General features: G+C 37.8%; 2 pseudogenes across 2 annotated transcripts; one reads left to right on the plus strand and one right to left on the minus strand.

The window, feature by feature from the left end:
* Window positions 1-6,662: 6,662 nt before the first annotated feature.
* Window positions 6,663-7,468, plus strand: LOC308434194 (ribosome biogenesis protein NSA2 homolog; annotated as a pseudogene). The gene is made up of 2 exons: window positions 6,663-7,166; window positions 7,237-7,468. The product of its transcript is annotated as a ribosome biogenesis protein NSA2 homolog (transcript).
* Window positions 7,469-25,719: 18,251 nt separating this feature from the next.
* Window positions 25,720-26,141, minus strand: LOC308434195 (prohibitin 1-like; annotated as a pseudogene). The gene has a single exon. The product of its transcript is annotated as a prohibitin 1-like (transcript).
* Window positions 26,142-26,992: the final 851 nt, after the last annotated feature.

Genomic DNA, 26,992 nt, shown 5'->3' on the forward strand with positions numbered 1-26,992 from the left:
GAACACAGGAGACCTTCTATCTTCTGATATCTTCTACAGTTTCTTTCTTCAAAGATTTGAGCATATTGTCATATAGATGTTTCACTTGCTTGGTTAAGGTTAACCCAAGATATTTTATATTTTTTAAATATTTTATTAGATCCTCTGCATTTACATTTGAGATGTTACCCATTATTCTGCCCTGCTCCCATCCCTCCTCCCCCTTCATTTGCCTTCAAAAAGGTGCACTCCCTTCTGATCCCCCTCTCTACCCCATTGCCTTGTCATTCCCCTACATTGGGAAAGCATGCCCTCTCTGGAACAAAAGCCTCTTCTCACATTGATGCCAGACACTGCTATCTTCAGCTACATACACAACTGGATCAATCTGTCTTTCAAACTGTGCACAAAGGTTGGTGTTTTACTTCATGAGAGTTTTGGAGGTTTTGGTTGGTTGATAATGTTGTTATCTTCCCATAAGGTTGCAACCCCTTTCAGCTACTTAGGTCCTTTCTTTATCAACCTCATTGTGATCCCCGAGTTCAGACCAATGGTTAGCTTCGAGCATGCTCAGTGTATTTATGTGATTTTAGCATATTATTTGTGGCTACTGTGAAAGGTGTTCTTTTCTTTCTCAGTCTGCTTTTCATTTGTATATAGAAGTGCTATTGTTATTTTTGACTTGATCTTGTAATTAGCAATATCTCTGAAGGCTTTTAATCAGCTGTAGAAGTTCCCTGCTTGAATATTTGGTGTCTCATATATGTTATTAAATCATCTGCAAATATTGATACTTAGTCTTCCTTTCCAATTTGAACAATAAACAATACTTTATTTAATACTGAAAAACAAAAGCCAGGATATTTAAAACAAATCTGAACAATAGAAGAATTTCCAGAGGTACTACCATCCCTAATTTCAATTTATGCTACAGAGGTATGGTAAAAGAAATTTGCATGGTATTGGCATAAAAGCAGATACATTGATTAATAGAATGTGAATACTAGGTATAAATACACATACCTTTAGACCCCTGATTTTCATAAATAAGTCAGAAATACACAATATAAATAAAAGAATGCATCTTTAACAAATAGTGCTGGTATAACTGAATGTCTGCCTGTAGAAGAATGCAAACAAATCTATATTTATCACCCTGTTATTAGTCTAAGGGATCAGGACCACAGCATTTAACCAGATACACTGAAGAAAACAGAAGAGAAAGTAGGGTATAGCCTTGAGCAAATTGGCACTGGAGACAATTTCCTAAGCAGAACAAATGAGAACAGAAGTAATTAGATTGACAACTAATAAATGGGAGCTGCAGAAAATGCAAAAATTTTGTAAAGCAAAGGATACTGCCAATAGGACAAATAGCAGCCTACAGAATAAGTAAAGCTTTTCACCAACTCCTCATCTGATAGAGAACTATTATCTACAATATATGAAGAACTCAAAAAACATAAGCATCAACAAACCAAATAATCAAATCCAAAAATGGGGTACATATCTCAACAGAGAATTCTTATTAGAGGGGTATGAAATGGTTGATACACACTTAAAAAAACATGCAATATCCTTAGCCATCAGAGAAATGGATATCAAAACTATTCTAAGATTCTATCTTCCACTTTTGAGAACAGCTAAGAGCAAGGGAAACTCTTAATTGCTGGTGAGAATGCAAATTTACACAGCTACTATGGAAATCACTATGATAGTTCATCTGAGTATTTCAAATCAATTTACCTCAAAACCCAAGTACACTATTCTTGGACATATACAGAAAAGATACTCCATCCTGGTAGCTTTATTCATAATAGCATGAAACTGGAAATAACCTAGATGTCTCTTAACTGACGAATGAGTAACAAAAAAAATGTGTATAATTACACAATAAAGTATTCCTCAGTTGTTAGAACAAAATGATGAAAATGTCTCTCAAATGAATAGAACTAGGAAAAAATGTCATCCTGGGCAAGGCAATCCAGACCCAGAAGTACAAACATGGTATGTACTCATTCATAAGTGAATATTAGCAATTAATTAAAGGATAATCACACTACAATCCACAGATCCAGAGAAGTTAGATAAAGACTAGAAGCCTAGGTGGGAATACATGGATCCCCACGGAAAGGAGAAATAAAACATATTTTCTGAGTAGACAGGGGGAAAATGGGGATGGGAATAGGAGAAATCAGGTGAGGGAGACAGAGATAGAAGGAGAGAGTATAAGGAAATACAACAAATTTATGTGGGCATGGAGGAGGCCAAATGGAAAACTAGTGCCAGAGAACTTCCTGAAACCTCTGAGGTTGACCCTAACAACGGCTCCTAGTAATAGAGAATCTAGAGCCTTGAGCCAGCCACACTCTGTAATCAAGTTAGGCTCCCTGAAACTGATACACCAACTGTGCCATAAAATCTATGACATACCATGTGTCCTGCCTGCATGATGTGCTGGTACCATAGTTGTTTAGAGCTTGTGAGAGTTGCCACCCAATGACTAGTCTAACTTGAATTCACATCATGAGTGGGGGCCTGTGCCTCACACTGTTAAGCACAGCTAGGATTCTGAAACTGAACGGCTCAGGACTGAACAACACACAAAACAAACACATATATTATTTCAATGAAATGGCTCCAATGATATTCTGCTGTACTCATAAGATTTGTATCTAGCCCAATCATCACCATAGAAGCTTCCTCAAGCAACTGATGGGAACAGATATAGAGACCAACACACAAACATTATATGAATTAGGGGAACTCTACAGAAGATGGGGAGGAAGGATTGCAAGAGCCAGAGGGCAGAGGCACAGCAGAATACAGTCCATAGAATCAAGTAAGCAGGTCTAATAGGACTCAAACAGACTGAATCTGCAACCAGGTCATCTGCATACATACGGTGGTTATTAAGCTTTGAATTTTTGTGGGACTCTGAACAATGGCAGACGAGTTTCAGACTCTTTGGCCTGCCAACCAGACATATTTCCCCCCACTGGATTGCCTCATCCAGACTTTATATGAGGGTACATGCCTAGTCTTACTGCATCTTGTATGCCAAGTTCTGTTGCTATCACTGGGAGATCTAATCTTTTCTGAAGGAAATAGCAGAGCAGTGCATGTGGGGAAAAGCTGGGTGGGGGAGGGTATGAGGAGGGGAGAGAGAGAAGGTAGTGGTCAGGATCCAACATATGAGAGAATAGTAACATAAAATAAAATAAAGAAAGCTAGATCTTACTACAGAAACCCAGGAAAACAATGTCATAGTAATTCATTCATCTGTCCAGTGAAGTGTTTCTAATAGAGTTTATAAAACCAATAACTGTCTGAGTTAGTAATCAATGTCATCAATGATGTCAAGGTAAGCAAAGAAATGGAGAGTTTCCTTTAAAGGCAAGTAGGAGAATAACCAAGTGCACTTCACTGCCAATTTTCTCTGGGTGTTTTTCCTCATCTACAATTTTCTCAAGATTTTTGAAAAGGAAGCCTTCATGAACAATACCAAAGGGCTGGTAACACACAATTTGGGAAATAAATTGAGCCTCCTCCTAAACATTGGCAGACTTCTCAACATCTGGAATCAGGAATTGAGAGACACTGTTGGTGTTCTAGAGAAGGGGACTTAGTTGTCAGTTCCTAGTAAGATCTGAGAATTAGTTTTCAGGCAAGATAAAGGTAAAACAGAAGTGGATTTTCAAAATGTCCTTGATGCTCTCTAGAACGTAGTTGCTTGAAATTGATAAACATTTAAGGAAAATAGTTAACTGCACTTTCATTCCATTTTTATTGGGTATTTTCTTTATTTACTTTTCAAATGCTATCCTCTTTCCAGTATCCCCTCCAGAAACCCCCTATCTCATCCACCTACCTCTGTCTCTATGAGGGTGCTACCCTACCCACCCACTCACTCACTGCCACCTTCCTACTTTAGCATTCTCCTAGACTGGGGCATAAATCTTTCACAGGATCTAGGGCCTCTCCTCCAAGCAATGCCCAATAAGGCCATCCTTTGCTACATATGCAGCTGGAGCCATGGGTCCATCCACATGTACTCTTTAGTTTCTGGTTTAGTTCCTGGGAACTCTGGGGGAGTCTGGTTGGTTGATACTGGTGTTCTTCCTATGGGGTTGCACAACCTTTCAGCTCCTCAAGTCCTTTCTCTAATTCCTCCATTGCAGACCCCTTTCTCAGTCTAATGATTGGCTGCGAGTATCCACATCTGTATTTATCAGTCTCTGGTTGAGTTTCTCAGGAGACAGCTATATCAGACTACTGCTAAAATGCACTTCTTGGCGTCTGCAATACTGTCTGTGTTTAGTGAATATATATGGGATGGCTTCTGAGGTGGGGCAGTCTCTAGATGGTCTTTCCTTCAGTCTCTGCTCCACACTTTGTCTCTGTATTTCCTCCTATGAGTATTTTGTTCCCTATTCCAAGACGAAATGAAGCATCCACGCTTTGTTCTTTCTTATTCTTGAGCTTCATGTAGCCTATGAACTGGATCTTGGGTATTCCAAGCTTTTGGGCTAATATCCAGTTATCAGTGAGTACATACCATGTGTATTCTTTTGTGATTGAGTTACCTCACTCAGGTTGATATTTTGTAGTTTGTTCCATTTGCCTAAGAATTTCATGAAGTCATTGTTTTTAATAGCTGAGTAGTACTCTGTTGTGTAAATGTACCATATTTTCTGTATCTATTTCTCTTTTGAAGGAAATTCGGGTTGTTTCCAGCTTCTGCCTATTATAAATAAGGCTTCTGGGAACATGTGTTCTTATTAAATGTTGGAAAATCGTATGGCTATATACCTGGAATGGTATAGCTGGGTTTTCAGTTATCTAGACTAATTTCCAGAATGATTGTAGCAGCTTGCAATCCCACCAACAATGGAGGAGTGTTCCTCTTTATCCATATCCTAGGGAGCATCTGCTGTCACCTGAGGTTTTGATCTTAATCATTCTGACTGGAATCTAAGGGTTGTTTTGATTTGCATTTCACTGATGACTGAGGATGCTGAATATTTCTTTAGGTATTTCTCAGCCATTCAATATTGCTCAGTTGAAAATTCTTTAGCTATGTCTCCCATTTTAATGAGATTACTTGATTCTCTGGAGTCTAACTTCTTGAGTTCTTTGTATATATTGGATATTAACCCTTTTGGGGATGTAGGATTGGTAAAGATCTTTTCCAATCGGTTGGGTGCCGTTTTGTCCTATTAACAGTGTCCTTTGCCTTACAGTATCTTTGCAGTTTTATGAGGTCCCATTCATTGATTCTTGATCTTAGAGGTTTATCCATTGGTCTTCTGTTCAGCAAAATTTCCCCTGTGCTCATGTGTTCATGGCTCTTCCCCACTTTCTCTTCTATTAGTCTCAGACTATTAGGTTTATATGGAGGTTCTTGATCTGCTTGGACATGAGCTTTGTGCATGAAGATAGGAATGGACTGAAGGTCTGCTTGTAGAAGAATGCAGTGAATTTTTCAAATACTAACAAAGATCTGACATCCCTCATAGCTAAATACATATGTACATGAAGACAAAAAGAAAGAGGGAGGTGCTAGAGGGGGAGGAAGCACTGGAAATTTGAAGTAAGACATTCTATGAATTGTTTGTTCTGTGAAATCATCCTCTTACAAACCACAGGGTCAATTAAGATATAAAATATATTGAGTCAGGATTTTTTTTAGTAGAAATATAGAAGAACCTTAACGGAAATATAGCAGTTAACATATGAAAATTAATTAATAATGGCTAATGTAGGAAGAAGTAAAACATAGAATTTCAATAAGAAAACATCTGGAAAGAAAAATCTTAGCAAAAGACACTTTTATAAAACCCAACTTAAAGTGTATCAACACTCAGAAATGCCTCTAGGAGCAAGCATATAAATATATTAAATAAATTATTTGAAACACGACATTAATCACATGCTGATTAAAGAGCAAGAAATTTCAAAATTAAACTGTGAAAACTATATAAATACAAACAATCCTTAGATTATATAAGTACTTAACACCAACAGCAAGCTTCTGAAGCTAGCACCAGGCTCTCATGCAGCTGAAGATGCAGAAGAGGCATGGAGCGGTACAGAGAAATGACTGTCTGACATGGAACAGTTATATTCAGGGATCACTCTTGCCAGCTCTCTCAGCTTTCCTTTTCTCTAGCCCACATTTTCTCCTACATGAACTCGTGGAGCATAGTTGAGAATATTTCATTTCTGTCAAGACAGATAATGCTGAGAAGAGACATTACGAAAATCTTTGAGAAGACTAAAAATTCTATGATCTGTATCGTGCAAGCATATACACTGGAGGCATTTTAATAGGATTCTATTCTTCTTGATATCCACATCTATAGGTTCCACACTTTACCATTATACCTCTATAAAATTAAGAAAAGGAGACTCTCCTAGTTAAATAAATACATCTTTACAAAATTATAATATAACCTATTTTACATAATATAGAACAAATAATATAACAGAGTAGTTTGCAAGGCCCCTAAAATTTTATAAAGGAACAACAGAGGAACTCATAGATGTGGATATTAAGAAAGATAGAATCCGCCTTTCCTGTTCCGGCCTGAGCAAAGCAGGTTCATGGGCCAGTGACACCCAGAAATTAAGAGGGTTTTAGAACCCGGGAGGTCACAGACTGCTGTTCTGCAGCTGTCATTATGCCAAGGAATGAATATATTAAATTGCACCAAAAAGTGATATAGACATTGTTTGGACTATCAAGAGAAAAAGAGAATGAAGGAAGGTCGGGAGGCCCATGAACATTAAAAGAAGGCAAAAAAAAAAAAAAAAAAAAAAAAAAAAAAAAAAAGATCGGTGTGAAAGTTAATCTCTACCATAAACAATGCTATGCAGAGAAAATACAAATGAAAAAGACTATTAAGATGCTTGAAAAGAGAAACACCAAGCAGAAGGATGATGAGAAGACTCCACAGGGAGCAGTCCCTGCCTATCTGCTGGACAGAGAGGGGCAGTCAAGAGCAAAAGTACTTTCCAACATGATTAAGCAGAAACAAAAAGAAAAGGCGGGAAAATGGGAGGTTCCTCTACCCAAAGTTCGTGCCCAAGGAGAAACAGAAGTATTGAAAGTTATTCGAACAGGAAAAAGAAAAAAGAAGGCATGGAAGAGAATGGTTACTAAAATCTACTTTGTTAGTGATTGTTTTATCAAAAAAAAAAAAAAAAAACAACAACAACAAAAAACCAAAAAAACAACAAACAAACAAACAAAAAAAAAAACCTAAATATGAAAGGTTCATTAGGCCAATGGGTCTGCATTTCAAAAAAGCCCATGTCACACACCCTGAGCTGAAAGCTACCTTTTGCCTGCCTATACTTAGTGTGAAAAAGAGCGAGTTGGGCCTTGTGACATAAGAGGCAGGTGATTTGGGGAAAGTATGCCCAAGTAACCAACAATCCTGAAAACAACGGGTGCGTTAATGCAGTCTTCCTGGTTCGACAGTGATGTTATAAAAGTCCTTCCACTCACTAGCAAAGACTACACACTGTCAGGAATACACCATCGCTGGCATCTTTCTGAACTACCAAGCAGCCTTACCCCGTGTACAGTCATCAAGAAGTATTTATTGAATCGCAAAGGAAAACAAAACACTACCCAATTTTACAGTGAAAGACAAAAGAAAGAATCTTGCTAACATGGCTCTTGTGTATGGGTATTTGACATGCTGATATGTATGTGCACCACATGCACATAGTGTCCACAGAAGACGGAAAAGGGCATCAAATCCTAAGAATCAGGTGTTACTGACAGTTGTAATCTGCCATGTGAATACAAGGAATGGAGCCCAGGGACTCTGCAGAGTATCAAGTTCTCTTAAGTACTGACACATCTTTTCTATCTCAAAATATAATTTTTTATCAGCTATGCCATGATTAAAAATTAAGGAAGACATTTTAAAGCATTTATCAGCACCCACGTATGTAATTGATGCTGGAATTAACTAGGACAGTCTCGTTTCCTTAACACACACAGACACACACACACACACACACACACACACACACACACACACACAATGTTGTCAAAATCTATGTGGAAAAGAGGGAGAAAGATTGTAAGAATAAGTTGAGATGAACCTTCCAGATACAACAGGACTGATGCACAAGTGGACTCAAAGGCTTTGGCACTATGCACATGTCTTGCACAGGTCTAAGACACAATGAGTCCCAGAGCTAAATGGGGAAGAGGATATAAGACCCCATTCCTAACACAGAAGCTATCTCTGACAACCACATGAAAACGAAAAAAAAAGTAGTTTCTTCACGGAAACCTCACTGGTACATATTCACACTTAAGGGAGGCCCTACATGTAGCAGTAAATGGCCAATGTAAAAGAAAGCAGAGTTATTAGAGTTTTTTTTTTTTAATAATGCTTTGTTCAGCAATTTTAACTTTTCATTTTGCTTATCAATTATGGAATCAAATGTTGTGGTTTTAGGGTGTGTGTGTGTGTGTGTGTGTGTGTGTATGTGTGTGTGTGTGTGTGTGTGTGTGTGTGTGTGTGTGTGTGTGATGCTCTTTCTTTGTATATTTTCTTTTTTCTCTGTTTATCTGTCTATGATGTTTTATTCTGTTCTTTTTTTTTTGTTTTATCAGTCTGTTTGAATTCTAAGGAGAGAGTGAAGGAAGACCCTAGAGTTCGGTGGTGGAGAAGTGAAAGGAACTAGGAAGAGTTGGGGGTGGAAAACCATGTTGGAATAGACTGTATGAAAAACAAAACTCCTAAAACATTCATTGTCGGAAATGACTCTGCCAGTGGCCACAGAACATGATGTGCCTTGGTAGTCCTCTGCTTTAAGGTTAAGAACGCCACAGTAGACTTGGGGAGGTTTTTATGTCTAAAATTCTACCTGTACATGGAAATAATAACCTGAAGGAGCAAAGGTAAGGTTCTAACCCAGCTATGAGCAGGCCATTAGTGTTACCTCTATGTCTATCAGCTGTGACACAGCTACCAACACTGCTTTCTCTTTAGAGTTTATGTCACAGAATTACAGGTAGGGAAGTAAAAAGTCGTGTACACTGATTCTGGCATTAGAAACAAAGGAAGCTTGAGGGGGGGGGAAACCCTTTTGACATCTGAACGAGAGTAATTATTAAAGTCATCAAATTGGATTTTCAGAGTGGGGATGAAAGAGGGCAAGAGAGCAAAAGACAGTGAGAGACACAAAGAGGCACCCAGAGAGAAACAGGTTGTACTCTCAAGTATGGAAGAGGCACAATATTGAACCTAGAGATTCCCTGTTTTATGATGATAAAAAGAACAGTTAGAGGGAAATGCTGAGGTAGGAGAGGAAGGTTAGGAGGGGGAGAGAGAGGTTGGGAGAGGAAGCACCTTCATGGAGGCAGTGGGGGGGGTTGGTGCAAAGGGGATAACACCTGAAATGTAAATACAGAGAATATCCAATAAAAATGATTTTAAAAGAAAATAAAAAATAACGGGAGAAAGGAAAAGAAAATCAGGAGGCTTATGTCAAAATCAGCAGGATTTTTAACAAAGACCAGATAGAGGTATAAAGTACAAAGAAATAGAAAATTATCCACGGTGTTTTTCAAACAGAGATGGTCTTTAGACCCCATCTTCCTGACACTACAGACTGCTTCCTGCCTACTGCAGGGAGTTTCAAGAGACCACTCTTTCTTAAACATGCTCATTCTGAACCCTGCTTTCTGTACTGTTTGCCTTCTGTTCAAAATTTTGGAAAATTGACTTCAAAGAGTAAGCATGTGACAATAACCTCTAAACAAATTGGCAGAAGCAGAAGTAGGAGGAAAGAGGATGCATAGAGAAGATCCATGGCACGCCAGGATTGCACAGGGAAGCCCCATGTCATACCAGGGTTGTATAGAAGGGTTGGGTACCAAGGCACCTTTTAAAACCCTGTAATATTGCTGGGCCCCTGAAAAATCGCAGCATGAAAGAATATCAAAAGAAGCCATCTTACTTTCCCCATTTTTTCTTCCACTTTCGTAGCAAGCCAAAGGTTGATGGTTGTCCTAATTTGCTTCTCTGTTGCTGTGATAAAACATTGGCCAAAACTAACTTGGGGTAGGAAAGGGTTTGTTTCATCTTTAAGGGGGAAGAAGTCAGAACAAGATGAACAAACCTAGAGGCAGAAACTGACAGAGAAGGCTGAGTGCTGCTATGTGCTGGTTTGTTTCTTTCCTCGGGTACTTTGTTGTACAGTTCAGCTGCACTTGCCTAAGGATAATACCCTCCACAGTAGGTAATGCCCTCCTACATCGATAAACAGTTTTTCAAATGCCCTACAGATATGTGCACAAGTCAGTCTGATGAGGACTACACCTCAGTTGAGGTTCCCTCTTCCCAGGTGACTGTAGTTCATGTTTAGTAGACAAAAACTAAAAGCCCACTGACCCCACTCTCGTTTTTACTGCTTCTTAACCTTTCGTTGTATCTTCTGCAGCTCCGGATTTTTTTTTCACAACGAGAAACGTTTTTGTTCTTTACAAAGAAGAATCAGAGTAGACACTTTTAACTAGCACATGCCATAAAAACTAAGAAAAAGTTATTAAGGGGGTCCTAAGCATTCTTAACTCTCTCAGAAAGTTATCACAGTGTTGAAAGTTTCAAGGATTAAGCCAAGACTTTAACATACCAAAAATTCGCATTTAAACCTTACTGATTTTTAAATAACCACAAACCTCATCCGTCACAGCAGAGAGTGCACCAGATGGTTCTTTGCCAGCACAAATTGTTCTATCTGTGTGTATAACGGGTTTCTGTAAGTGCCTTTGATTGACAGCAACCAGTTTTGTTACAAAACATTGTGACATCAGGTCAATCATGATGGGACTTGATAATGCCACATCAATAATGCGACATTTTATCCTGTAGTTTGGAACAAATTGCTGAACAGGAAGAAAGTGATACTTAGAAATGGGAGAATATTTTAAACAAATGTAAGATTGTCTCATTGTGGCATTTGCTGAACATGTTTAGAATCAATGCAATGACAGAAATGGCCCTTAGAATGTGGAATTATTCCTGAGTTGAGAAATAAATACTTCCTATGACATAGGACATGGTCAATTCTTTTTGTAAAAGCCATCATACTGTATAATTTATCTACATTCACATCAAATCTTTATACACAAAAATACACATTTTAAAGGGATAAATAATTACAAAAGTAAAATATGCCCTAAAACCACTATTATAGGAGTAGCCCAGTAGAAAACAATCTCTGCCCTCATCAAGTAACTCACCATGTCATATAAAGAGAGCCAGCTCACTCTGGCTCCAATATAAAAAAGCCAATGTCTACTATGCTTACTGCCAGCCTAGGCAAGTGAGAGCTAAAATTTTAGCATAACTATGGCTTATTCAATAAGACAAGGAATTATAAATAGTTATTGTCTGGTTTACAGAAAGTTTGAAGAAAAGGAGCAGGTAGGGTAATGCAGAGAATGGATGTGGTGCCATAAAAAAAAATGTGTTATCATGGGACACCCAGATTTAACTATCGAACAATTTGTTTAACTGTGTGACATTAAAAACATACAAAACTCCCAACTAAAATCTTTACATTGTTTCAATTTTCCAGTGGATGTGTATATGGTGTACCTCTATGTCCAGCATGAGACAATGAGATAACACATCTGTTCTAAGATGAATGATAGTGGTCAGAATGGTAGCCTCAGTGGAAGTTTCATGAACACCATGAGCTTCTTGGAAGACCAGCTGACTTGCTGTTCTCCAAATCCACTGATACTTAACTGAAGTCTGGACATGTTACTTGTGATCTTTGTGTTCTTCCTTGTGAAATAAAGGTTTATTGAAAAGACTGCTGGGTCCATAGACATTTCTGCCTTCAATATGGATTTAATTCCAGTGTCCGATTAGATTCCTCACACCCCACTTCTCTGTAGATGATGTCTGATCAATCTGGCCTCTCCGCTACAGAGTACTGTTAGGTTCACTTAGTCAGATTACCCCTTATCACTAATATTTACCCTTAGCAAGTACACATTCTTTGATGCCTTCTGACTCTACCATGAAGTGTAACTGTCACATCACAGAGATGGTATTATCTGCTGTGATGCTCTATCCAAAATCCATCATAAAGATTTAAAAAGCAATCATGAGTCCCTTGATTTTCTGATTTAGGTCTTTATTTTCTCCTTCCCTAAATCAAATTTATTATCTTTAAAAGTTTAAGTGTCTCTGATAGCATTTACTCTAATCTTCTAACAAAATTTGTATTCCTTCAGAACATACACATAACATTTGACAAGTACAAATTTTAATTGTACTTAAAATAATCTTCTATGTATACAGATTGTTTAAGCATTTATGAAGTTTGAAATGTAAAAATTATTTTCCTTATCTTTATATCTACTAAAATGAGTATACCAATATTTCATATATATTATTAACGTATTTTAAATTGATATTGACAAGAAATACTAAGGCTGATTTTATAGTCTTGGCTTTGTTCAAATTTAAATATTTAAGTTGATGACTATGTAAGATTTAATTATACTTTAAAATATTAATTTAATATTTAATTACACTGACTTTTTTTTATCTTCTTCTAAGAGAATTTTGTTAACATTCTTTCCAACTGTGTCAAGGCAGCAGATAGTACTTTAAAAGGAGCATTGCTAGAATTTCTTCTTTAGGGAGGGCATAAAATTGTCAACTTTTCTTTCTAAGTTTCCAAAGAGAAAATGAGGGACAATTCCACCAAAGCTCATTCTGAAGTACCAATGAGTTTTTGAGGCCTATTTACAGGTAAATGGGAAAGAAGTTACAGAAGGGAGCATGAATGGCCTTAAAACAGCCAAACATTGAAAACCTGCATACACTATGAATGATGACTCCCCAAGACTCCAAGATGGAGTAGTCCTTCCATAATCTTTCTATGCCTGTGTATTTCTTCTTAAAGGCACGTGCAATCTAAAACAGAATTGCATACAGCTGCTTGAAAGGAACACATGAATGAGTGAGTGTACCATGACCTTCTCATTTTTCTTCAATGAAAGAATGCCAAAGTCAAGTCCAGCCTGTTTGGCCTTTTACAAGTGGGAACATATGAATTCATGAAGATGACTGCAGTTTGACTCAGAGAATTGTCAGATACAAGAACCCGAGCTTGTATCAAAGAGGTCCATAAGAGATGTTCTCTGAATATAAAGTATGTAAGGTACAGTTGATATATTATGTAAAATTCATAACTGTTTGCAGCGGGGATGAACAACCCATAGCCTTTGGCAACACGTGGTTAAGGATAACTGTGAATGATGATCAATACAAAATCATAAACTTGCTTAAAATATTATGTGTATCTAAATGATTTAACTAAACCTGGCATGTCTTGTCTGTGATTTTTGCAGATGCAATGGAAGAAAGAAAGAAAGAAAGAAAGAAAGAAAGAAAGAAAGAAAGAAAGAAAGAGAGAGAGAGGAAGTGGGGGGAAGGAAAGAAAGAAAAAGTACAGGCAGAGTGCCAGGCTCCAATAAACTTTGGGCAGACCTCGAAGGGTCTTTGTATGCCAACAACTAGTAACCTCTTTGTACCCTTTGCCTTTTGTCACACCGATGATGTCAATCATCTTATCTTACCCAAACTCCTAGTTCACAGAATCCACATGCTCCAGCCTCTCTTGGGCCCAGTCTGCTTCTCAGACACAGTGCCATCATTCACTTATATCCCCATCAACATCTCCATCTTCTTCTGGCAAAGAGGATGCAGACACATCTGAGTGTGAGCAATTATGTGGATGACCCAGCAGTATTTCTTCATGTTGTTGAAGTCCTTCTCCAGCTGCTTCTTGTCTGTATCATTCTGCTATTTCTTACAATATTTGGCAAAAGCCTTCTTAGATTTGTGTGAGATTTTTGTTTGTTTGTTTATTGGTTTGTTTGAGTTTACTGAGTTTTGTGTATCATTCTATTAGTTATTCAATTTGTTTGCTCATGTCTGTTTCATTTTTATTGGATATTCTCTGAATTTACAATATAGGTGTTATCCCCTTTTCACCAATCACATCCCCTCCCCCTCCCATTGCCTCCATGAAGGTGCTCCCTCTCCCAACCTCCCTCTCCTACCTCAGAATTCCCCTACACTAGGAAAATGAGCCTTCACTGGCTCAAAGTCCTCTCTTCTCACTAATGCTGGAGAATGCTATTCTCTGCTGCATATGCACCTGGAGCCATGGGTCCAACAACTCATTGGTTGGTGCTTTAGTCCCTGGGAGCTGTGGTGGGTTTGTTTAGTTGATAATATTGTTCTTCCCATGGGTTGCAGATCCTTTCAGACTCTTCAGGACTTACACTAGCTCTTTAATTGGGGTCCTCGTGTTCAGTATGATGGTTAGCTGCAAGCATCCTCCTCTGTAACAGTATGGCTCTATCAGAGCCTCTGAGGAGGCATCCATATAAGATTCTTAGAAATGCCTTTTATACTTATTGCTGATATGCTCAGCAAATACAGGCTTGAAGGTCCGGAGGCCTTGTGGCGTTTCCACATATCTCACAACGTCCACAACCACCATAGGTTGGATTTCTACAATGCCCACACCAACTATGGGTGGGGTTTCATAATTGTCATGGCCTCCATGACTTCTTTCTTGTTCACTTTAGATCCCGGCTTGTCAACTTCCTGGACAATGTGGGTAGCCTAGAAAGGCCATGAGATGAACAGGCTTGGAAGGGTCATTCTTAGGGAGGCTCTTCACGTTCCCATGATGCCAGCTGCTGCATTTCTGAGGAAAGAAGCCCAAGGACCCATGCCTAGGAGCTGAGAAATTCCTGTGAGCTCGAGCTGGGCAGAAAGGTTACCATCATGGAATAGAGATTAACAAGAAGATTTACAAGATTGGCCAAGACTACCACATCAAGGATGGTAAACTGATCAAGAACAATGCATCTGCTGACTATGACCTGTCTGACAAAAGCATCAACCCACTGTGTGGCTTTTTTGTATTATGGTGAGTTGACCAATGACTTCATCATGCTCATCATGAAGAGTGTTGACTCTTCAAAAGTCCTTGCAGGTCCAGACTAAGTGTCAGGCTCTGGAAAAATTGACCTGAAGTTTATTGCCTCCAGCTCCAAGTTTGACCATAGTAGATTCCAGACCATGGAGGAGAAGAACGCCTTTATGGGACCACTCAAGAAAAATTGCATTGCCAAGGAGGAAGGTGCTTGATGGCAGGAGTACTTTGTGCATCTAGTAGGGTCTCATCAATAAAATGTTTCCAGTTGAGAGAGAGAGAGAGAGAGAGAGAGAGAGAGAGAGAGAGAGAGAGAGAGAGAGAGAGAAGAGAGAGAGAGAGAGAGAGAGAGAGAGAGAGAGAGAGAGAGAGAGAGAGAGAGAGAGAGAGAACATGTGCTCTCATGGTATACACTGGGCTATATAATGTGTGTCCCAAGACAATTCTTCAACTACTGTAAAACAGAAAACAAAGATTGGATAGACCTGAATTAGAGGGAAGTAATCAAAAAGAGTATTTTTAACAGGAATTTCTGGAAGAAAAGACTGTTGCTTGTTGGTTTTTCTCACCCTTCCTTCCTTCTTTCCTTTATTTATTTGTTTGTTTGCTTGGTTACTTTTTAATTTTCCCTTTTTTTTTGGAAATAGTTAATTAGAAACTATTCTAGACTTCACCATTTTTACTCATTTTTCACTTCATGTCCTGACAGAGACCTAAATCTTGTGCTCAATACATTATTTACTTTCTTTTTCCAGCATCAAGCAGCTATAAGACACAACAGTTAGGGTCAGAATTCCTTGAACTGGTCTTAAACAGAATTAATATTCTATATTTGTGTAAACTCTATTACAGTCTGTCTCATACCTGAATAGAGAAAAAAATAACAGTTTCTAAACAGAATGGATAAAATACCTTATGCATGGGTCAGGACATAAAGCCAAACACATCCTAGCTTGAGCTATTTGTTGTGATGATAGAATGTAGAAGTCATTTTGAGTCAACATTATCTAGAAGAGGTCATTTAAATTAAATATGGTTACAAAACAAACAGGACTATTTATTTGAAAACATACTGTCTAAATTTTTATAGCTATGGTCCCTTCCATCAGATTGTATCTATGGTAGCTTTTAAACCTATTCTGAGTGCTATGACAAAGAGAAATAACTGGGGAAACATACCTTTTGAACAACAAGCTGAAAAGTTTTGAAACTTGATTTTTAAAAGAGCAACACACTTTTAATGGCTGTTTTAAACTTCTAAAACACATAAAAATTGCAACTGATGATTTATAAAATAGCTCTATACAGAATTAGCATCACTGAAGATGAGATTACCTGAAGACATAGCAAGAGAGGTTATCCAAACTGAAGTAAACCAGCCAATTAATGAATAAACAAACGAATGAATCATATTAACAGAGCAACAGTAACCTATGGATGAACATCAAGCAGTCCTGGAATCCTTATGAGGATGAAAGACAGAACATTTTCTGGCTGTGTCTCTTCTCTTCCCATCTGAGGCTAGAGGAAGCTTATCTGATGAAGAATAATTAAGGCACTGATGAGAATATAGAACAATATTAGGAGTCTTTTTGTTGATACATTTTGGTTGTCCGATTGTTTTTATTTTTTAAACTAGTAGCATTTGGTTTACCCTAGGTCTCTGGGCTATTTTCTGGTTTGCGGCTACTCAAGCAGTGGGTACCATCTTGTGGAGTAGATCTTTAGTCAATTCAGACATTGACTGGCTACTCCAAGAAGTTCCGTGTCACTATTGTCTTAGCATGTATTGCAGACAAAAAGAGATCATAGGGTCAAAGTTTCATAGCTGGATTCCTGTTTACATTTCTTTTTGGTAGCCTTAAGAGTACCTTTTTGTACCAAACAAACTAGAACATACATGTAAAGTGTTCATGTAGGCAGCACCTTGACTTTTCTATGTTCAATGAGTTGTGTGGGTGTTGTTTTCAGCAATGGAGACTTGCTGGTAATTTGTGGTGTGCAATCCCATTATCTTTACAATGGCTTGGTTTGTTTGGGTATTTCCATGAGATTCTTTTGGTTATCAGTACAACTGGATGTGATGAAGACTAGCTCCTGGAAGATTCATCAGATGGCAAGAGATGGACAGTTGAGACTTTGTCTTCCTCATTATTTGCAGACTTCATTAGGATCACCTTCACATATTATAAGAAGTTTCCACTGCACTAAGCTTCCATATTACCCCTCATATGCCCTCACTTCTAGATGTTTCTTCTCAAATTTCCTTGCTCAACCCTAATTCCCCTCTCTGTTCCCACATGATCCTATGTTTCCCAATCCCCCTTATCAATTCCACCCATAAAATTTATTCTGTTTTCCCCTCAAAGAGAGATATACTGGAAGGGGGGCTGTCCTGGTTACCTCATTTAAGATTATGTGTCTGCAATGTTTTTCTTTTTATTTATTCTTTTCTCATAAAATATTTTCTGATCAAAGTCTCCCCTCCCTCTACTCCTTCCAGCCTCCCCCAACCTCTCTTTTTCCCCAGATCCATTACCCTTCCATTTCCTTAAGAACAGAGCAAGCCTCCTGGAAAATCAAAAGACCAAAAAACAACAACATGCAATAAGACTAGAGAAATTTCATGTGATTATTCTAAACACCTCTTTAATAATCCATTGGGTAAATGTGCATTTTCATTTGTTCTCCTATGGAGGGACATCTAAAATGTTTCCAAATTTTAGCTTCTGCGAGTAGAGCAGCAATAAGTGTCTTTGAGCCGATGTCCTTTGGGTTTATGTTCAAGAGTGAAATAGCTGGGTCTTGATGTAAAGCATGTTTCATTTTTCTGAGGAATGCCAGACTTGTTTCCATTGTGGCTGTAGAACTTTGCTTTCCCAGCAGAAAGGAAGTAGTGCTTTCCTTATTCCACATCCTAGTCAGCATGAGCTATCACTTGCATTGTTAAGCACATCCACTTTGACAGGTGTAACATGGAATCTCAAGTTTTAGTTTGCAATTCTCTGATGACTGAAGATGTTAAACATTTAAGTGTTTCTCACTTGTTTGTTTCCTTTGCTGAGAATTATCAATTCACACCTGCATCCCATTTTTAATAGATTATTTGGATTTTGTGATGTCTAGTTTCTTGAGTTTGTATATATTTTTATATTAGGCCTCTAAGAAATGTGGAGTTGCTAATTTTTCCCCATTTTGCAGGCTACTGCTTTATCTGACTAACTATACCCTTTTTCTTAAAGAAGACTTTTAGTTACCTGAGATTCCAGTTGTTCTCAATTGAAGAACTTAGTGCCTGAGCTACCAGTGTCCTGTTCAGAAAGTGTTCATTTGTATCAGTGAATTCAAGGTTATCACTCACTTTTTAATGTAAGCATGATAAGAACAATTTTCAGAATTAAAGATGAGCTGAGGTAAAAAAACTATGGAAGGTTTTTATGCATTCAATAAAATTATATACAACTTCTTTGTGACTCAAAAGCATTCCTAGTTGGAGGCTGTCAACCAAAAATATGTATACATGAAAGTTTTATACAAGAATAAAGCTGTATAATATGCAAAAATCTCAAAATAATTTTCATATGCACAAAAAGTAAAGTATACAAACTGTGGCATTTGTCTTCAGGGTAATATTCCTTAGTAAAAAAAAAAGTGAATGAATTCAGTAAGTAGCAATTTTTAAAATATTTTGTGGATCAGAGAAGCCAAGAAAGAAGGAATATGAATTCTATGATTTAATGTATATAAAGTTTTCTAATACATCATAATAGTGGAATCATTTCTATACATATGTTATTTTTATACAGATACATGGGGGAAGCCTACCAGAATAGAAGTTGTAAACAGACTTTGAAGAACATACAAAATCAAGAGCAGGGTACAAATGGTTATTGATTAAACAGTCATAAATGTTTGACACCAAGTCTGCATATAAGACTAGTGGATTTGGGGATTGAAAAGATGGTTTAGTGGGTAAAGTGAATGCTTTATAAATTTTAGGATCTGAATTTGGATCTCTAGTACTCATTTTAAAAGCTACATTGAATGTTAGGCATCTGTAATCACAATACTGAAGAGACAAAGACAGGTGGATTCTGATTCAGTGAGAGATGCTCTACCAAAATGTATGTAATCAAGGGCTAGAGAGATCTTATTTTATATGTCATATCTCAATAATAAGTAGGTTAGATAAGATGGTACAAGAATCTTTGGAAGAATCATGGAAGGTAAATCTTTCCATGTCTAAATTCCTAAGAAAATAGATGTATCTAGAGAATATTATCCTGAGTGAGGTAACCCAGTAAAAAAAGAACAGACATAATATGCAGTCACTGATAATTGGATACTAACCCCAGAAAGCAAACAACGCACAGGCCATATGAAGCTCAAGAAAAACAAAGGCCAAAAAAATGAAAGCCTCAGTTCTTCTTAGGAAAAAAAAATGTATAGCACCCTCTCAAAGTGTGGTACATCTGGACCTTAAATCATTAATAATTCTAGAGCTACGAATATAGCCTTGTGGCAATTTTTGGTATTCAAAGACCATTATGCTTAATCTATACCCATCAAGAAAACTGTTTCCATGTTACATTCTGTTCTACATGTACTTTATGCTTATAATAACTAGTAAGATTTCAGTGCATGTTATTAAATCTCTAAAAGAATTAAGTACTCACAAAAATATTCATATAGTGTTATGCCAAATGCCTTTAAAAATCTGTATGTGTATTCCTCTTTTTTAAAAATAAAGTTGTGTGTGTGTGTGTGTGTGTGTGTGTGTGAGAGAGAGAGAGAGAGAGAGAGAGAGAGAGAGAGAGAGAGAGAGAAGAAAACCAGTGTGTTTCACAGAAGGAATACCTGAGATAAAGACTGAATAAAGAGTTGGTCAATATGCAATCTGAGGAAGGAAATAACCATATGAGAACACTACACTGTGGGAAATTATGTCTTGTTTGGGAAGGAAATCTTAGCTGAAATGAGAATTGAATATGCAGATGTAGGTACATTGAAACCATAATAAGTCTTGTAGATCTGGCTACACCTTTTAACAATCTTTCAAGGTGACTTCAGCAATAATAGAATGATTAAAAAAAAAAAAAAACTCCAGAAACTTGAGAGGTTTTATCCTAAAACCATTATTTTATATCTCCGACTTTAACTTATATCCTAGAAATCATGGCCTAATCTATTAAGAGAATTCATTTTTAGACTTTACAACTTTTGCAAGTTGAACCATTTGCACCTGTGAGAAGTGAGATTAAAATTTTACTGACTTTGAACCAGCCTGAAACTTTGGAGAAAGCCAATTTTGGGGATCTGATTGAAGCTAACCCTTCAACTGTCTGCATTTTAGACAGTGATTTAACGAAGGAAATTTTATCATTATCATTATCATTATCATTATCATTATTATTATTATTATTATCATTATGCATTTATCCCTAATAAGTTACTGCTTTAATCAAACAGAAAGACAAGGTGAGCTTAAGAGTTAAGTCATCTGCCAAAGGAAGAAGAACTAAGAGTTACAGAAGTAGTCATGTGGCAACTGACAGGCTAAAAGTCAGGACCAGTGGATGAACTTGAGCATGAGAAGCCTTAGAGTGACACTCACAGGGAGTGAGACAGCAAAAGATACTGGGGATGATACTGAAACCTGACAGACAAAAACAGGGTTTTCCCCCACATCTGAGGATTCATTATCATTCTTCACTTTTTAATTTTTATTTTATTCTGGATACTATTGGTATTTTAGCCTTCCGTTTTATTGACTGATTGAGAGGTAGTTTTATAAGCCATAAGCAAATGCGGTATAAAATCTCTAAATCCACTCTGCCTTTTGAAGCCGGCAAGGCAGTAATATTTTTGCTTTATGATGCAGAAATGTTTTTAGACCCCCCGTTCATTAGCCTAAGCCTGATATCTAAAACGTCAAAATGTTTGATCCCTGGATCTGTTCAAAAGTCCACACTCTGAGACTCAGAGGTGTTGCTTCGACTGTTAACCCTTTACTAGTAACACCTTAGGTCAGGTTTGAAAAAAAAAAGCAAGACATGAAAATTTGAAACATATGTATTTCTCTCATTTCCAGGCTGTTTGACAAGCTGATACCCACGAGCCATCTAATTTCAGAGTATGAGTGGCGTGTGCGTGCTCTGAACCAGTCGCCACCTAAGCTCACACATTCTACATCCACTAGGAACCACCCCCCTCAGGCTCTATCGAAACTGAAGCTGAAACACTGAAAAATCCAGTTCAGCCTAGGGTGGCTGTAGAAGTGGAAAGCACCGCGACAATTTCTCTACTTTTTTTTTTTTTTTTTTTATCATGCCTTAGAAGACAACTCGGCAGTGAAATATGAACCAAGGGCATCTTACCACAGTCATCTCAAAGATACAGCCAGATAAAGCATATTCCTTTTAGTTTTTTATTAATTGATTATTTTATTTATTTACATTTCAAATGTTGTCCCCACCCCCACCTCCTGGGCTTCACTCCACAACCCCCCACACTATCCTTTCTCCACTTTGCTTATAAAAAGGTGCTTCCCACCCACTCACTCCTGCCTCACCCCTCTAGAATCCCCCTTCACTGGGGCAACAAGTATCCTCAGGACCAAGGATCTCCCTGCTCACTGATGCCAGGCAAGGGAATCCTCTGCTGCATATGTTGTGGGAGTCATGGACCCACCCATGTAAACTTTCTGGTTGGTGGTCTACTATATGGGAGATCTAAGGGGTCCGGTTAGTGGATATTGTTGTTCTTCCTATAGGGTTGCAATCTCCTTTAACTCCTTCAGTCCTACCCTATCTCTTCCAATGTGGTCCCTTGGCTCAGTCCAATAGTTGGCTGTGGGTGTCTGCATCTGTCTTAGTCAGGTGTTGGTGGAACTTATTCCTTTTAAATCACCATCTTAAAAGAACACTCTGGATGCAGACAGCCCAAGTCACTACATCTGATCCTTGTGCTTCCAAGTTGAAGTAGGAGTGAGAAATGAGATGTGTTAGGGGAAGAAATGAAAACAGTTAAAATTCCCCACAGTGTAGGCTTCTGATGAAAAGTCAACGTGACAAATTAAATATATGACTAAAGCCACATGACAGGCATTCCTGCTATCTACAAAAAATTGCCTTGGCAAAGCAGTGAAGCATCCTTTATAACACTCTCTCAAATCCTCTATTTGTAATATTGTTTTGGTTCCTCCTTCTCCTCCTTCTCCTTCTTCTTTCTCCTCTTCCTCCTTTCTTGTCTTTTCTCCAGATTTCCATTTTCACATCTTTCTACTTCTCCCCCACTTCTTTTGAGTAAGATGTTTTAACTTAACAGTGATCTTTAAAGTCTGTTTGAGGAAATGAGGAATAGCATCATATTTATCATGTTTCTATCACTTATCAAAAATTCAATTAGGTTCAAGATTGTAGTTTTTGGTTTTCTTACTTGAGCCTGATGAGAACAAACATTACACAGTTAAACATATTTACTTGAAGACACACACACACACACACACACACACACAGGTTCTTTTGATACAAGTTTACAAAGCTTATCATTGATGTTCTGGCTGGTTTTGTATGTCAACTAGACACTGGCTAGGGTACCCAGTTGAGAAAATACTTCTTCCATCTGCTCCAGCTGTAGGATATTTTCTCAATTAGTGATTACTGGGGAGGGCATAGACTGGAATGAGTAGTGCGAACCCTGGGCTGGTGATCCTGGGTTCTGTAAGAAAGCAGGCTGAGCAATTCATGTGGAACAATCCAGTACACAGCATCCCTCCATGCCCTCTAGATCAGCTTCTGACACCAGAATCCAACCATTTGAGGTCCTGCCTTGGCTTTCTTAAAAAAAATGAACAGCAATATAAACATTTAATATAATATAAATATATATGAATAAATTCCTTTCTCCCCAACTTGCTTTTTGGTCATGCTGTTTTATTGCTACAACAGAAAGAAACCTGACTAAGAAAACTGAATCCTTTGTCTGCTAAGGAATCTAGGGAATGTACATACCTAGTATCTTCCTAGAACCTTTAGAATAACCGCGAAAGGCTATTTTGCACAGAACTGCTTCGTTTGCCCATACATATCCCAAGTACCTTATGCATGCTTCAAGTTAGGAAGGAACCACTCTGATTTGCCAAGTTCAAGGGTTCAGCATCTACAAAGGGTTATAACTGATAAGTGTACAGAGAGCTCTCCAGGTTAAAAACTAGCAAATTATTGTTGTTCTTGTTATTTGTTAATATTTCTTCCAGTTCCTTGGAGCATCTATTTTCATTTTTTTTCTAGCAGAAGCTACTACATCTTGTAGTTCATTCAATAAGTTAACCTTTTAATAATATGTAAATATAACATTTTGTATTATCTATTTGTTCATATCGTTTCTATGGCCAGAGTTCTTTATTCCTCTGTTTTAAGCTGTATATTTCCAGGCCTTGTGATGTTATCTTTGTCTGAGACCTGAACTTTAGCACTGATTTTGTAAAAACACTATTGTCTGTCATACTGGCAGGTGATCCTTTTGTAGCATTACACTGCTTTCATAAACCCCGGATGACTGGTAAAAACTTAAGATGAGAATCTGTAGATTCCCATTCATGCCTCCTCTCTGGTGTTGTGATTCCTCCAGCCTCCCTTGTCTGCCCAGCTCCAGGTCCTATAGACATATTCTCTCCCTTCATATGAATGCTCTTGCATATCCATCAGCAAGCATTCCTTCACAGCTCAGTATCAAGTCCAAAAGGTAAGTTATGGGATTGAGATTTGACACTGAAAACATCAGCTCTCCTGAGGTTTTGTCTCAGACTCCCCTAATAATCTTTCTCTTTTCTTTTTTCCTGCTTCTGGTATAACTGAGCAGCTCCCACTTACAATAAAGTAGTAAACCCCAGCATTCCAGAAGATCACTTCATTAGAAACAGGATGACTGTAGAGATCATGAATACATCTTGGACACTGTGAAACTTTAGTCCATTATTGAGACCATTACATTGGCAGGTTATAGAAAAATAGAGAAAATTCTGCTGTAGCCTTTGAGGTTGGCTGATGACACTTTTAGTTCTGGAGTTCGAGAAATCCAATGGTCTGTTAAGTTCAAGCATTCAAGACACAGAAAAATTATTATTTCTGGAGGCAGAAACACATAGGTAGAGCCATGTGACAGCACATAACTAATGATGCTACAAGACAGGAATTACAGGGATTGCTTGTCACCGCCAGAGGCTACACAAGGGGCATAAGCCTGGGATATCAACAGGAACCTACCTACCTGGCTCTATTGTCAGCCTGACTTTGAACATCTACATTCCTGAGACAGTATGTTTCTGTTGCTCTAAGCCTCCCATTTTGCAGTGTGTTGTTAAAAGTAGCTGTAAGAAATTCTGTCTGAAGTGCTTAAATGAGTCCGATATTCCAGTCTTCTCCTTAGACCTAATAAAACGTTATCAGTTATATCAGATATGTCTGCATTTTGCTTTAGCCTGTATTCCCGTAAAAGCAAAAGCAGAAAGTACCTAAGTTTGCTCAGTAGATGTCAGGGAAATTCATAGAGGAGTTTATTTTTAATCTGCAGATTATATTTGGGTCAGATATTGCCAGCTAGAAAGGAGTCAACTTAGATGAAATAGCATGTATATCTTTTCCAATATTTATTTCTAATAGTAATTCAGCTTAAAGAACCAAATTCATCAAGCCTCTATTATTACCATTTCCTCTTTTGCTTTCATAGAGTAGATTTAATCTCTCTGTCTTTCATTTGGAAATTCAGAGTTTCTTTCACATAGGAGGAATTAATCAAGTGAGAGAAGTATAGTTTAGATAATCAAGCATTACAAACTGTAACACCCGGGGCTGGAGAGATGGCTCAGCAGTTAAGAGCCCTGACTGTTCTTCCAGAGGTGCTGAGTTCAAACCCCAACAACCACATGATGGCTCAAAACCATCTGTAATGGGATTCAATGCCCTCTTCTGGTGAGTCTGAATACAGCTTCAGTGTACTCGTAAACATAAAATGAATAAAATCTTTAAAAAAAAGAAAGAAACTGTAACACTGAACATAAAAAGCACACACATACCATGTGTGTGGCAATCAGAAGACTGCAAGAAAAACCAAGTGACAGAAAATTCTATACATTTGAATTAAATACATTAAGTCTAATAATCTATTGTTTTCTCCTGGCTTTGGAAGGGAGCAATTATTGCCTTTTTTGTTATTATTGTTGTTTTCCTTCCATATTTGGAGACCTTATAGCTACAGAGCAGGTTTGTTGCATGTAGGTGCTAATTATGTAAAAGATATAAGGGCACAATAACTCCGTAGCTATGTTGATTCAATGTGATCTTTCAATTATCTTTTTCAAAATTAAGATGTAACAACTTTATGTATGCTAATAGTTGAGATATTAAAGTTACATTTAAAATACATTCTAGATTCAAACATAGTCCTCAGTGTAGGGATAGATATTCACAATAACTAGTATCCTTTAAATATATTTTATTATGCCTTTGAGAATTTCATATACACATATATTTTGATTATTCATACTCCACTTCTCCCCGAATTCCTTTCAGATTTACCACATATATTCTTTTTTCTCCTAACTTTATATCCTCTTTATTAGAGTCCATTAACTCCATTTTGTACCATGCATATACTCCTGAATGTGATTTTATCTACTCTGAGGAAGAGAACTGACTCTCCCTCCTCCCAAACCAACCAACTACCAATAGCTGCTCAGTTAGAGGTATGGGCATCAAATCGAGCCACCAAGGACTTGAGGGTCTCTGTGGTGACAGACGGCAGCACCCGCTCATCATAGTCCTTGCCAATGCTGGTGTAGATATGAGGAAGATGGCTGGCCACCGGCCGGAAGAGGATCCGCGGTGTGATGATGACGTTCCGCAAGTCTTTGCTACCAGTGATGACTGGCACATTCCGTGGTCAAGAGGGGCACTCAAAGATAATTGGTTTCTCTACCCAAGGGATGAGAAAGTGAGTCCCTTCCCTGCGACAACATTCTGCATGCCACGGAATCGGTCAAAGATGACAGCTCTGTGTCCAGCATCCATGTTATATAAAACAGAGTTCACCACACCTCCTGCAACTGCTATCGACAGGCCGAACTTCTCGATGGACACAAACACTTTGGCAGCCATGACTCCTTCTGTTGCTTCCACTCACGCCTGCTTTCACTTATAATATACTTACCTGCTTTAATATACTTTAACTGTGGGGTCAGTTTTTATTAAAGCTAAAAGGAATTACAGCTGGGTAAGACTATTAGTGACCACCTGCCTTGTAGCCTTCATAACACCATCTACTGATTTTATCATGACCTGTACCCAAGGTCTTTGATGTCTTCAATAATAGTGTCCTTCCATCAAGTTCTCATGAACAACCAAAAGCAATGACAATAGCTAGGATTTTAGGGTAGAGATTTCAGGTCACACCTGCCAAATGACTCAAAGGGAAATAGCCTTACACTTGGCACTGGACTTTTTGTTTGGTATCATATGACATCTGAGATTAGCATTATCCCTGGTGTACGTCAACTGTAATTACATTATTTTATATGAATACATACACACACAGTGGGCTGTGATGATTTTAAATGTAAACATTATTAATACTTCACCTTAACAAGTTTAAAACCACATTCTATAGAGCTCCAAAGTTCTATAGCAGATCTGAAATTATCTCTTAAACACATTTAAATTAGAAAAGCAAAAGTGCAACTATCATCAAAGAAAAAGACATCGCATGAGAGGAAGCAATTATTGTGTTCTAGGGACAATCCATATGTGTGTTTCTGATACTGCAGCTGCCCTAGCAAAGCTGTGCAAAACACAGTCAGCTATCACAGTTCTCAAAGAATCCTGTGTCTAAGATTTCTAAAGCAGAGAATATATATGAAACTTATGATTCCTAATGATCAGTATATCTCCATTTTATTTTTCTATAATATATCAAAGCAGAAAACTGCAACAGAGTTTCAGCTATTCACTTA

The sequence above is a fragment of the Micromys minutus genome, assembly GCF_963924665.1.
Source record: "Micromys minutus genome assembly, chromosome: 21".
Taxonomy (NCBI): Eukaryota; Metazoa; Chordata; class Mammalia; order Rodentia; family Muridae; genus Micromys; species Micromys minutus.